This window comes from Pteropus medius, unplaced genomic scaffold (genome assembly GCF_902729225.1).
Source record: "Pteropus medius unplaced genomic scaffold, Ma_sr-lr_union100, whole genome shotgun sequence".
Classification (NCBI taxonomy): domain Eukaryota; kingdom Metazoa; phylum Chordata; class Mammalia; order Chiroptera; family Pteropodidae; genus Pteropus; species Pteropus medius.
In genome coordinates, this window is record NW_024356249.1 from 19,649,489 (window position 1) to 19,663,937 (window position 14,449).

A 14,449-nucleotide genomic window follows, 5' to 3' on the forward strand; every position below is an offset into this window, starting at 1 on the left:
CAACCTGTCAGATTACTATTACTAATTCAGGAGGCTCATCAATGCTTTTGGTAGGCGGAATGTAACTTTGTGGGGTCAGAAAATTTAAATCTGTTTGGAGTAATTAGTCTTAAAATCTTCTCATTTATCACGCAAAACCCAACTTATTCAGGCACTTGGTCAGAGGAACTTTGCCTCATTTTTCTTTCCTATGCCCAGAATAAGAAAGCATGTATTTCAGTGTGTGTGTAGGAAGAGTAGGAAGAGGAGAAGGAGGTGGAGGAAAAGTACTCTGACATTGTGAATCAAGGTACTGTTCTCAAATAGCTCAAACACTACTCATCTTTCCTTTCCAGACAGGGGATGCAATTTTTTTTCTTATTAGTATGAAGCATATAGTAAACCCTATGCTTACAGCTAGCAGTTTCCCCTTTCAAGAAACTTTTCCCAACTATGAATGCCCAACAGTACCCAATAACACCTTACTTCTTTTCATTATTATTCTACATATATTATTTAAGAAACCTAGTGTGAAAAGGAAACTGCATAAGTAAAAAGGCATATTCTATTCTTGAATGGGAAGACTTAACATAATAAAGGTTTTGATTCTCTCTAAATTAATTTATCAATACCAATAGGTTTTTGTAAGTCAGTTGATATCAGTTGTAAATCAGTTTAATATCAGTTGATATTAAACTTTGTAAGGAAATATAAACAAATAAAAAAAGAAACATCTGAAAAAGAAGAGCACTTAGAGAAGACAAGGGTTATTGGATTAAAACATATTTTAAAGTCTCACTAATTAAAACTCTGTGATGTAGGGACCTGAATAAACAGATAGTTCAAAGGACAGAAATAAGCCTAAATACATATTGGAATTAAACATAAAGGAAAGCATTACAAATCAATAAAAAAGAGACTATCTTATAAATGGTGTTGAAAGTATATTGAATGTTCATCTATATGAGAATTATGGGACATCTATAAAATGTAATACTATATCCCTGACATGAGAAATGAAGGAAAAAAGAACTCTGTTCTGATATGGAAAGTTCTCCATTAAGGGTGTTTTACTTAGTAATATATGGAATTGAGTTGTATATGTATATATATGAAGGTGTCTTTTAGGTGATAAGGAAAGATAGAAATATGTACTTATATTTATTATATGTGCAAAAATAAACTATTAACAGATATGTAGAAATCTAGTAACTTTAAAAGAGGAAGCAGATATGAGAATATTTTCACTAAATATCTTTTTATTCTTTAAAAAAATTTTGAAACATATAAATGTGTTATTTATTCAAAGAAAAAAATTTAAATGCATGATAAGTTTATACAGCAGTCCCCCCTTATTTACAAATGTTTCACTTTTTGCAGTTTTGTTTGCATGTCATCAATCGTAGTCCAAAAATATTAAATAAATAATTTCAGAAATAAAGTTTTAAATTGCACATTGTTCTGAATAGGTGATGCATCTCAGGTTGGCTAGCTCCATCTCACCCAGAAATGAATCATCCCTTTGTCCAGCATCTCCATGCTGTATAAGCTCCCACCAGTTAATCACTTAGTAGCCATCTCATTTATCAGATCACCTGTTGCAGTATCACAGTAATTGTGGTCAAATAATCCTTATTTTACTTGTAATGGCCTCAAAGTTCAAGAATAGTAATGCTGGCAATTCAGATATGCCAAAGAGAAGCCATAAAGTGCTTTCTTTAAGTGAAAAATTTAAGGTTCTCAACTTAATAAGGCATTTTATCATTTCACATTATCACAAGAAGAAGGGTGTGTACAATACAATATTTAGAGAGAGACCACATTAACATAACTATTACAGTATATTTTTATAATTGTTCTTTTTTAGATATTGTTGTTAATCTCTTACTGTGCCTGATTTGTAAATTAAATTTTATCATAGGAAAAAAGTATAGTATATCTAGGATTTGGTACAATTTGTGGTTTCAGATGTCCACTGGGGGTCTTGGTACTTATCCTCAGCACATAAGCGGGAGGGCTACATATTAATGGTTTATTGCCCCAATTTTCTTTTTCTATGCTATTCTTTCACCCATAGTTCTTTCTGCAATCTTGTCTTTCAAGTGCCTTCAGCCAGTGACAGTTCTAAATTTCTTGCTTGAAAACTGATAAAGGCAGAGAAACAAAATAGAAATGAATCTTTTTTGTGTTATTTTTTTCTGAGGATTCTTAGAAATAAGTAGATCTCCACTCTAATACAAACATTAGCTTTAAGAACCCTGTGGTATGCAGAATAATGTCACCCAAGGAGTCCACATCCTAATCTCTAGAGCCTGGGAGTACCTTACATGGCAAATGAGACTTTGCAAATGTGGTTAAATCAAGGATCTTAAAATGAGAGATTATCTGTGTGGGCACAATTGAATCACATGGGTCCTTTGAGAGAGAGAAATTTTCCCAGCTGTTAGAAGGATTTGTGACTTTATAGTTCAAGATACCCAGGAAACAGGAGAAACTGTGTAACTTGTCACCATCATAGAACTAGACCTAGGATTAGAATCCCAGGTCAACTAGTTTCAGACCAGAGTGCTGTCACCCAGATTGTAGGACCCCTTTCTAGCTACAGAAGCAGTTAATATAGTGCTTGCGATACAATTATTTCATTGTAAAGTTTTATTGTGTGACTAGTCCTAAGAATTTGTCAGTAGATGAAGGTGTACACAATAAATAATTAGTTCAAGATTTTATACCTTAAAGATGAAAAGAATCATAATACCCGTATAGGCTGGGGCTTTGAAAGCAACCAATTTAGAGTGGTAAGGGGGAAAATATACAATTTATTAGAAGGTGCAGTATAATGGTAGTTTTTATAGGTCACAAAAGAAGGCATCAAGGAGATGGAACCTGGTCATAGTAGATTTGGTATTCAAAATCATGAAAGCAAAAACACACACAAAAAGATAAAGTGGTTAAGAATAAAATGAGTAGAAGTAGAAAGAATAAAACGAAAGAAGGTGAAAAGGTGGCACAGAAAAAACAAGATGAAGAAGAAGAGGAGATGAAGGTGAACAACTTCAATGTAAAAAGCCTATCTTTTTTTTTTTTTGACTACTCATAAAAGTCAAAGAGGAATGACTTTCGCTTTTTCGAATGGTATTCTTTACTCTAGATCCTATTATCAGCAACTCCTTTTTTTTTTTTTTTTAATTAGCAACTCTTTTAAAGTAATCCCACTCACTTTAGATATTTCTCCAGACAGATCATATTCACTTAGCAGATAAGAGAATGCAAAAGGTCTTAGAGACTTTCAGGTTAGATCCTAAGAAAACATCTAACATTAGAGGTATTCTTAATATCTGAGAGCCCCACAGTACTTGTAGTCAGACAAGTTAGTTCAAGTCTCTGCTCTGCAGTTTAAAGGCTGCATGACCTTGAAGATTCACTTAATCTCTTTGTGCATCAGTCTCCTCATGTGGAAAATGGGAACAAATTTAATAACCACCATATTGTTAGCAGGGATTAAATGAGAAAGTGCATAACGAATTTAGTATGATCCCTTACATTTGTTTTTTTTTAGCACCCTTTGTATAATAGCTAGGGTACTAGCAGGATAGTTGAGGTGCTTCTCTCTATTGCTATTTCCTAATAAATATTTGTTTAATTTTTAGGTAAGCTACTTGGTGGCATACCATCATCATAGTTTCTTTTACTTACACATTCCAGCATTTCTTCCTGTCTATCTGTTTATCCATTTATTCATCCGTCAAACAACTTCCTTATTACAGAAAGAATTTAAAGTACATAAGATTTTCTAATTTTCAAGGTGATTTCCCATACAATAGCTCATTTATACATCGTAAGTATCTAAAATCTCATCATAAAAGTGATGAATGACTCACCTTAGACCACATAACCAAGATCACAGCTTCTCACTCTATTTGCACTTTTCATCACAAAAGGTGATGCTGGTACTTTATTAGGCATCATTATAGACATGGGACGTTGTAGTAAATAAGATCAAAACTCAGCTTTCATTAGCTTAGATTTAAATAGGGAATATAGGCAATTAACAAATAAAATATTAAAAATTAGTAAAATATTATATAATATTCTGAAGTATTAGTTCTATGAAGAATGATAATATGATAAATATTGATGAAAGTGGAGATACATGCTTTGAACATGTGATCAGAGAGGGCATCACACATTAGGTGACATTTGGACAGAGATCAGAAAGCTATGAGTGTACAAGCTACACAAGGACCAGACCAGGTAGAAGAGAGAACAAATGTTTAAAAGGTCCAAACCTGGAAACAATTTGACCTGTCTGAGGAATAGAAATGGCAGTGTACTGTACTGTAAAGAAACAGGAAGAATGTGTTTAGACGATGTGGGTATGGAGACAGGTAGAATTTCCAGTTCTGCGGATATCACCTGCGTATCTTCCTTCTACAGCTTAATCTTCCAAACTCATTTTATAATGGGACATGTCTGTTTGGATTTCCTTGTGGGCTAGAATTATGATATGGCCTTATGTGTTCGGCAATATTTAACTGTTTATTCCCCAATTTTACCATGACTAGATTATTATCAGTTAAGATATAAGCAAGTTATCAAGCACCACTTCTCCTTTACAATACTAATTAATGTAGGATGGTTAGCTCACTGGTACCTAGAATAATTCTTGAGTCAGTCATTTGTATATATTAAATATCTTTGCCAAATATCTTGCAGATAGAGATGACTCAAGAGTATTAGAAGGCATTTACTACAACTATGTCAAAAGAATACTCTAAAACATTTGGAAGTTGGCAGAAGCATTTAGGGTCTTCTTCAACAGTAAAGTTCCAGCCTTTCCCCCATGGGAAGTAGCTGTGTCCGTTTAGTAGAACTGATTCCATCCTGAGTTTCAAGTGTAGGATTGCAGTCAGGATTGGCTCTGGTAATTTAAGCACACAACTGGCTCGTGGCTTTTCCTTGGCAACATAATTGATTCAAGGATGGTAAAGTTCAGGAAGCTCAGAACTTTTGTTTCATAGTTTTTCAAAGTGATTTGCTTGCTGTCTCTCCATGTTTGTGAACAGGGCAGCATGTGGAACCAATTAATGCTGGCAGCTATCTTATCATCTGGTGAAAAGTCAGCCTGAGGACAAAGCTGACATACGTGGGGAGGGAGGAGCTTTGAGAATGCCAGAGAAACATGACCTATCACGTATCTTTTTAAGTTCTATGGTTAAAAAATAAAAGTGTCCTTTAATATTTCAACCAGTTTGAGTGGGAATTTCTGTTATTGGCAGTTGAAAACATGCTAATAGATACACCAGAATTGAGGGAACTAATCTTCTGGCAGACTTGGCCTTGTGATTAAGACACGATTATCTGCAGAGCAGCAGAGCATGATTGCCGTGTGTTGATGTTTAAGACAGGAGCAAGAGATCAAGAGATTCTCCATCTGAGCTCTTCGTGGACATTGCAGAATTATTAACATATTGAAACCCCCTGTTTCCATGTCTTAGGACTCACAACAAATGGACTAAGTTCCTTCAGCTTGAGCTTGGTGCATGAGGAAATTTAGGTGTCAGAGAGACAGCTCTTTTTTGCTTTTCAAACAAAGCAGAACTTGCTCACACTTCTTTTTTGTATCCCCCTTATTTTGAATAGATTCTTTCTCCTATTGGTGAAAATGACTTATATCATTTAAAAAGTTTCTCACTTGATATTAACAGAAATTCAAGTAATTCTGAATGAAAAATGGACAAGATCACTGTGAAAATGTAGCTTCTTCATTTATCCATTTGTCCATTTATCAAACATCTCACAATTTCCTGTCAGGTGTCCTATATTTATATTCTTTCAGTGTTTGACAGAAATAAGATTTCCTCAGTTCCTGTCTGTAAAGAACTCATTGGTGGAGGATAGGAACTAGTAGACCCATAATTAAGCACAGGCATCACATAGAATGCCTAAATAATCCAGACATAGAGGACCATGAGAGAATTCTTGAAGGAAGTGGCTCTGCCCTGAGTTTGTGCTGAGTGCCGTTATTCCAAGTCACTGTAAGCAGGTTTCTTAAAATATTTAGTAAATTATTTATTTATTTCCTTTTTTAAGTAAATTAATATTTGGCTTTTTTAAAAAAGAAATGGTTGATAGCTAAATATATATAAAATAATATAAATAATGTGATATATGAAGAGAAATATAAAATTATATATTAGTCCAAACTTCTAAGGTAATAGCAAATATGATTTATTAGTCAAAATATAAAAGACAAAATTAGATATAAAAGTTCATATTCCTACCACGTAAAGAAACATTTTTATTGATATTTTATCTTGCTTTAATCAGTCTGTTTATGTGTGTATGTATGCTTGCACATGTTTATGTGAGTAACGTGTGACTCTGTACATAACATGAATGCAATAGTTTTCATAAAAATAAGATCATATCATAGTTTACTTTTTAAACTTACTATGTTAGACATATTTTTGTTTTCATAGAATAGTCTTCTACATCGTTACAGTGGCTTCCTAAGATTACATCATGAGATGTAACTGATTTGATTTAACCATTCCCTATTGATAGACTACAACTTTTCACTTGGATATTTTTTGTGTATTTTTTTAAAAAGTTTTATTACATTTATTGGGGTGACATTAGTTAAAATTACTTAGGTTTCATGCATATAATTTGACAATATGTAATATGAATATTGTACTGTGCGTTTGTCACCCAAAGTTAAATTTCCTTCTGTAACCATATATTTGGCCCCTTTACCCTTACCTACCCCTCACTCCCTTCCCTCTGGTAACCACTAAACTGTTGTCCATGTTCATGAGTCTCTGTTTGTCTTGTTTGTTGCTTTCAGTTTTATACCCCACGTATGAGTGAAATCATATGGCTCTCAACTTTTTCTGTCTGAGTTATTAAACTTAGCATGATAATCTCAAGATCCATCCATGTTGTCGGAAATGGTAGTATTTCATCTTTTCTTATGGCTAAGTAATATTTCATTGTATGTATATACCACACATTCTTTATCCAATCTTCTGTCATAAGACACGTTGGCTGTTTCCGTGTCTTGACCACCGCGAATAATGCCGCTATGAACATCAGATTGCATGTATCTTTACAGATAAATGTTTTCAAAATTTTGGGGTAGATACCCAGAAGAGGGATTGCTGAGTCCTATGTTAATTCTATTCTTAATTTTTTGAGGACCTCCATTCTGTTTTCCACAGGGTCTATAACAATTTACACTCCTATCAGCAGTGTACAAGGGTTCTTTTTCTCCACAACTTCTCCAATACTTATTATTATTTTTCCTGTTGATGATAGCCATTCTAACAGGTGTGAGGTGGTATCACCTTGTGGGTTTGTACTTCCCTAATAGCTAGTGAAACTGAGCATTTTTTCATGTTTGTTGGCCATTCGTATGTCTTCCAAAAGTGTTTGTTCAGGTGCCCTACTCATTTTTTAATTGGATTGTTTTTTTTTTTTATTGTTGATTTGTATGAGTTCCTGTATATTTTGGCTATTAGCCCTTTATCGGAGGCGATGTTTGCAAACATCTCTCTTTGTCTTGGTTTCTTTTACTGTGCAAAAGGTTTTTAGTTTAATATAGTCCCATTCATTTATTTTTGCTTTTATTTCCCTTGCCTTTAAGGACAAATTCATAAAATCCTCTCTAAATATAAAGTCTATGAGTTTAGTACCTATGTTTTCTTCTATGCGATTTATTGTTTCAGGTCTTATATTTAGGTCTTTGATCCATTTTGAGTTATTTTTGGTATATGGTGACAGATAGCAGTCTAGTTTCATTCTTTTGCATGTGGCTTTTCAGTTTTCCCAGCACCATTTATTGGAGAGGCTTTTCCTTCTCTGTTGTATGTTTTTGTCTCCTTTTTCAAAAATTATTTGTGCATATTATACGGGAGTTTATTTCTGGACTCTCAATTCTGTTCCATTGGTCTCTGTGTCTGTTTTTCTGCAATTCCACGCTGTTTTGTTTATTGTCACTTTGTAGTATAATTTGAAGTCAGCCAGTGTGATACTATCAGCCTTGTGCTTTTTTCTCTGGATAGCTTTGATTATCTGGGGTCTTTTGTGATTCCATATCAATCTGATGATTTTGGTTCTATTTCTCAAAAAAATGCTGTTGAGATTTTGATGAGTGATTGCATTAAATCTGTGTATTGCTTTGGGTAATAAAGCCTCTTGAACTATGTTGATTTTTTTCAATCCATGAAAGAATATCTTTGCATTTCTTTGTGACTTCTTCAATTTTTTTTAATAATGTCTTATGATTTTCAATGTATAGGCCTTTCACATGCTTTGTTAGGTTTATTCCTAGGTATTTTATTCTTTTTGTTGAAATTGCAAAGAAATTGTTCATTTCTTTTTCTGAAAATTTATTGTTAGTATATGGATTTTGTACATTTATTTTGTATTCCTGAAACTTTACTGTATTTCTTTATTGTTTCTAATAGTTTTTAGTGAAGTCTTAAGAGTTTTCTACATAAAGAATCATGTCATCTGCAAAAAATAACAATTTGACTTCTTCATTCCCAATTTGGATACCTTTTATTTCTTTCTCCTTCCTGATTGCTCCAGCTAGGACTTCTAAGACCATATTGAATAAGAATGGTGACAGCAGACAGCCTTGTCTTGTTCCAGATCTTAGAGGAAAGATTTTTAGTTTTTCACCATTAAGTATGCTATTAGCTGAGGGTTTGTCATATTGGCTTTTATTACGTTGAGGTACTTTCCTTCTATACCATTTTGTTAAGTGTTTTAATTACCAATGGGTGCTGTATCTAGTCAAATGCTTTTTCTGTATCTATTTGATATGATTATATGATTTTTTATCCTTTATTTTGTTTAAGTAGTGTATCACATTAATTTCTTTGCATGTTAAACTATCCTTGTATCCCTGGAATGAAATCCACTTGATTATAATGTATAATCTTTTTCATGTATTATTATATTAAATTTGCTAGTATTTTGTGTAGGATTTTTGAATCTGTATTTCTGCATTTATTAGAGATATTGTTCTATAGCTTTCTTGTTTTTGTGTTATCTTTACCAGGTTTTGCTATCAGGATAATGTTGATTTCATAAAATGAGTTAGGTAGTATTGCCTCTTCTTCAATTTTGGGGAAATGTTTGAGAACAGGTATTAAATCATCTTTAAATGTTTGGTAGAATTCACTAGTGAAGTTATCTGGTCCTGGACTTTTACCTTTTAAGAGATTTATGATGACAGTTTCAATTTCCTTACTGTTGATTAATATATTTTGATTTTCCAGTTCTTTATTGTTCAATCTAGGAAGGTTGTATATTTCTAAGAACTTGTCCATTTCTTCTGAGTTATTGAATTTGGTGGCATGTAATCTTTCATGGTATTCTTGTATGATACTTATATTTCAGTGGTAACTGTCATAACTTTTTTTCTTCATTTCTGATTTTATTTGTATCTTTCTTTTTTTTCCTCAGTGATTTCTACTGCCATACCACCCAGAATGTGCCCAATCTTGTCTCAACTTTTCACTTTTAGAGAAGACTAAAGAATCTATGTGTGTGTTTCTTAGTATGTATATAAAACATTTCTCTAGGATATATATCTGGAAAGTTAATAACTAGAATATGGAATAATGCCCTCCAATGTAGGAGTATTATTTTATATCCCTAGTTGAAGCATTTGATTATTCCCTGTGGTCACTATCAAATTAATAGGATAAAATGTTATTATTTTGCTTTATTTTACATTTCACTGACTATTACTAAGAATAAATTTTAAAAATATATTTTTGTCATTTTGCTTTCTTTTGTGAGTGTTCATTCCCTTTCTATCCTTTGCTTCTCTTTCTGTTGTGTTGTTCGTAATCTGAAGCTATTTTTAATTGATAAGAAGGATTCTAAATATATTCTAGATGCCAACTTTATTAGTTATAACTTTGTAGATAAGTTTTGTAGTTGGCAGGATTTTTTTTAGCTTTGTTGATGGCACTTCGATTTGAAACAAATTTTAAACTTTGATGCAGTCAAATTTTTCAATCATCCTTTCTGAGTTGTGTTTTATACCTTTTTTTTTATGCCACAAGAAGCCATAACTTTATTAATGATTGGAACAGTACAAATTTCAAACCAAGATGCACTTACTTCTTTGAAACACCAAAAAAAAGGTCCTCCTTTTTAGATGGTTGTATTGTTAATTCCATAATAACATTTATAATATCATTACTTTTGTTCTTTAGGGATCAGACTGCCTTTGCACTTGACACATTTGTTTGTGACATGACCAATTCTAAGTCCTTAACTTCCACACCTGTCTCATCAACTTCTTCCTCTTTGTTCTCTTCTTGTACAGTTGGAGTCTGTGTTTTCTTGAATGTTTGAGACAGCTTCACCTTGAACTTTGAATTTCTCAGCAGCTGCTACCTGTAATTGCTGAGATAAATCCCCAATTTAGGCTTCCCCCAAAACTATGTAGATATCTGAAACTGGCTCCTGTAGACATCTGGTTTTGTGATGACAAAGAAGATATTCTTAGATTTCTGGATAGTGACTCTAGTAACCTTTGGGAGACTCAATTTGGACATAGACTTCTGTGCCTTCTTTTCACTCTTCTATATTTTGCTTTACTGACTGGTTTTTCATTGATGTCAGTTGCTGCTTCTAGTTGAGCTTGTTGTATGGTTGCTTTTATGGAATCTTGTTCCTGAAGCTCCAAGAGTGATTCATCACAGTCAGATTCTGTTCCAGACCCTGTCTCAGCCTAAGGTTGCTGCAACTCCTACTCTAAAGCAAGGATGATTTCTGTGGCTTCACCAGGGATTTTGTGCAGAGAATATGGAACTAAGATAGTGGCAGAAAGAGAGCCTATATATCTTATTTAGAAAAATTTTTGTACTTCTTGTTGAAGATATTTCATATTTTACTTTATAATGATTTAAAATTTTAATTTATATATTTGAATCAAATTCTTTTGGAGCTTATTCTTGTATGTTATAAGGCAGTGATCGAATTTTCTTTTATCCCAATTTATCCCAATAAGTAATCTCTCCTTTCTAAAATAATTATAATGGGTGAGTGACATCTGAAACATGGCAGAGTGAGAGATGTCTCTAGATCTCTTCCCTTGAAATAACAATAAGCTGAATGTCTATAACTCAACAGAAAATATCCAACATGCACACCAGTACATCTGAGCATGAGATCTGCGCATAAGAGATACCACAGGTCAGAGCACTGGATGTCGGGTGGTGGAGTGGGAATAATAAAGAAATTGCCTCTAGCAGCCTCCAGAGCTTCCTGTAGGAGGAAGGGGAGAGGAGAAGTTGCACGACTTCCCTGAACAGCCCTGCCTGGGAGGGCTATGAGCTCCATGTAGTGGCGGTGTGCAGTGATCAGGGCAGAAAGCAGAGAAGGGGGACAGCAGAGAAGTGGGGATGGCAGATAAGCAACATTTGATTATTACAAGCTGTGGTTGCAAAACGGGAGGCTGAGCTGCAGCACATAATACCCCATAATACCCCAACCAAGAAGGCCCCTCCCCTCACCCCACATCCTCAAAGACTAAGCACCGTGGAGCTCTAGGGGAATTTGAGCAAACATGGCTGAAACTGTTACTAACATTGACAGGGACTGAGAATGAGAGCAGTGAGCGTGATTGAATATCTATAAGAAACAAAAGGCATTATTAAGACTTTATATAAAGCAGAGATCGAGAGGCACCTACTGGAAACCAAAAGAAAAGCACCTTCTTTGGAGTAGGCTTACGAAAAACCTTTATATAATAAATCTTTCTGGAAAAAAAAAAGCAGAATATATTTCCATTAATGCACAGGCAGAGAGATAGTCCATTAAATACAATGAACAACCAAGATGACAAGGCATCTAAAAAGAAAGAGACAAATCTTCAGAAAGTAAGCTTATGACTTAAATGACAGAAAATTCAGGATGGTACTTCTGAAAAAACTCAGTGAGATCCAAAACAATTCATATCAACAGTTTCAGGAGCTGAAAAAACAACTATATCAGCAGAATGAGTTCTTTAGCAAGGAGATTGAAACCCTCAAAAATAACCAAATAAAACTTCTGGAAATAAAGAGCACACTTAAAGAGATGAAAAATGAAATAGCAAGCTTGGGAAATAGAGTTGACCAAATGGAGAAAAGGATCAGTGATATTGAAGACAGATATCCCCACTGTTGGATATGGACAGATCATCCAAACAGAATATCAATAAGGAAAACACATCCTTAAATGACATATTAAACCAACTAGACATAATTGATATTTACAAAGCCTTTCATTCCCAAACAGCTGCTTATACATTCTTTAGTGTACATAGAACATTTTCAAGGATTGACCTCATACTGGGACACAGAGATAGCCTCAACAAATATAAGACGATTGAAATAATACTAAAAATATTCTCTGATTATAATGCTTCGAAGCTGAAGATCAACTGCAGAAAGAAATCAGGAAGAACCACAGATAATTGGAGATTAAAAATCATACTACTGGAGAATAACTGGGTCAGAGAAGACGTAAAAAGAGAGATCAAGAGATACATAGAAATGAATGATAATGATAATACAACATATCAAAACTTTTGGGACATGACAAAGTGGTCATAAGAGGAAAATTCATGTCATTACAGGCCCATCTCCCAAAAAAAGAACAAACTCAAATAAACAACCTAACACTTCATCTTAAAAAACTAGAAGAAGAAGAACAAATGAAACCTAAAGTCAGCAGAAGAAAAGAAATAATCAAAATTAGAGCACAATTAAATGAAATTAAAAACAACAACTACAACAACAAAAAACAATAGAAAAAATAAATGCAACAAAGAGCTGGTTCTTTGAGAAGGTTAATAAAATTGACTAATCCCTGGTTAAACTAACTAAATAAAAAGAGAAAGGACACAAATAAACAAAATCAAGAATGAAAGGGGAAATTATGACAGACATCACAGAAATACAAAGGATCATATAAGAATACTATGAAAAATAGTATAACACCAAATTTAATAACCTAGAAGAAATGGACCAGTATTTAGAAAGATATAATCTTCCTAGACTGAACCAAGAAGGATTGGAAAATTTAAATAGATTGATCAGCAGTATGGAAATTGAAACAATCATCAAAAACCTACCAAAAAGTAAAAGTCCAGGATCAGATGGCTTCATCAGTGAATTCTACCAAACATTCAAAGATTTAATACCTATTCTCCTCAAACTCTTCCAAAAAATTGAGTAGGAGGCAATACTTCCCAACTCATTTTATGAGGCCAATATTACTCTGACACCAAAACATGGTAATGATAACAAACAAAAAAGAAAACTACAGACCAATATCTCTCATGACCACAGATGCAAAAATCCTAAATAAGATATTAGCAAACTGAATACAGCAACATATTAAAAGGATTATAAACCATGATCAAGTGGGCTTCATCCCAGAGGCACAGGGATGGTTCAACATATGCAAATCAATTAATGTGATACACCACATAAACAAATTAAAAAATAAGAATCATATGATCGTATCAATAGATGTTTTCGACAAGTACAGTATCCATTTATGATCAAAACACTTAACAAAATTGATATAGAAGGAAAATACTTTAACGTAATAAAGGCCACCTATGACAAACCCTCAGCCAACATTATACTTAATGGTGAAAAACTAAAAAACCTTCCCTCTAAGATCAGGAACAAGGCAAGGCTGTCCACTATCGCCACTGTTATTCAATATAACATTGGAAGTCCTAGTGAGTGTAATTGGGCAAGAGAAAAATATAAAAGGCATGCACATAGGAAAAGAAGTCAAACTGTCACTATTTGCAGATGACATGATTCTCTATATAGAAGACCCTAAAGACTCCACAAGAACACTACCGGAAACAATATGCAAATACAATAAAGTTTCTGGATACAAAATCAACTTTCAAAAATCTCTATTTTTGAAATGATGAAGTGTCAAAAAAAGAAGTAGAAAAATTAATTCCTTTTACAATTGCAACAAAAAGAATAAAGTATCTAGGAATAAATTTAACCAAACATGTGAAGGAACTATAGGATGAAAACTATAAGACTATTAAAAGAAATAGAAGATACAAAGAAAGGGAAAGATATTTTGTGTTCTTGAATTGGAAGAATCAACATAATTAAAGTGACCTTATTACCTAAGGCATTATACAGATTTAATGTAATCTCCATCAAAATCCCATAGGCATTTTTTAAAGAAATAGAAGAAAAAATTATCAGATTAGTACAGAAAAACAAAAGACCCCAAATTGCCAAAGCCATTCTGAGAAAACTGAACAAGGCTAGAGGCATCACTCTGCCCAACTCAAATTATACTACATAAAGTGACAATAATCAAAACAGCATGGTATCAGCAGAAAAACAGATACACAGATCAGTGGAACAGAATTGAGAGTCCAGAAGTAAACCCATGTATATACGGGCAAATAATT

The 14,449-nt window shown here is 33.5% G+C and overlaps 1 pseudogene; it reads right to left on the reverse strand.

Moving 5' to 3' along the window:
• Nucleotides 1-10,115: 10,115 nt before the first annotated feature.
• LOC120601066 (nascent polypeptide-associated complex subunit alpha-like) overlaps nt 10,116-14,449 on the reverse strand; it is a 94,091-nt pseudogene continuing 89,757 nt past the window's right edge.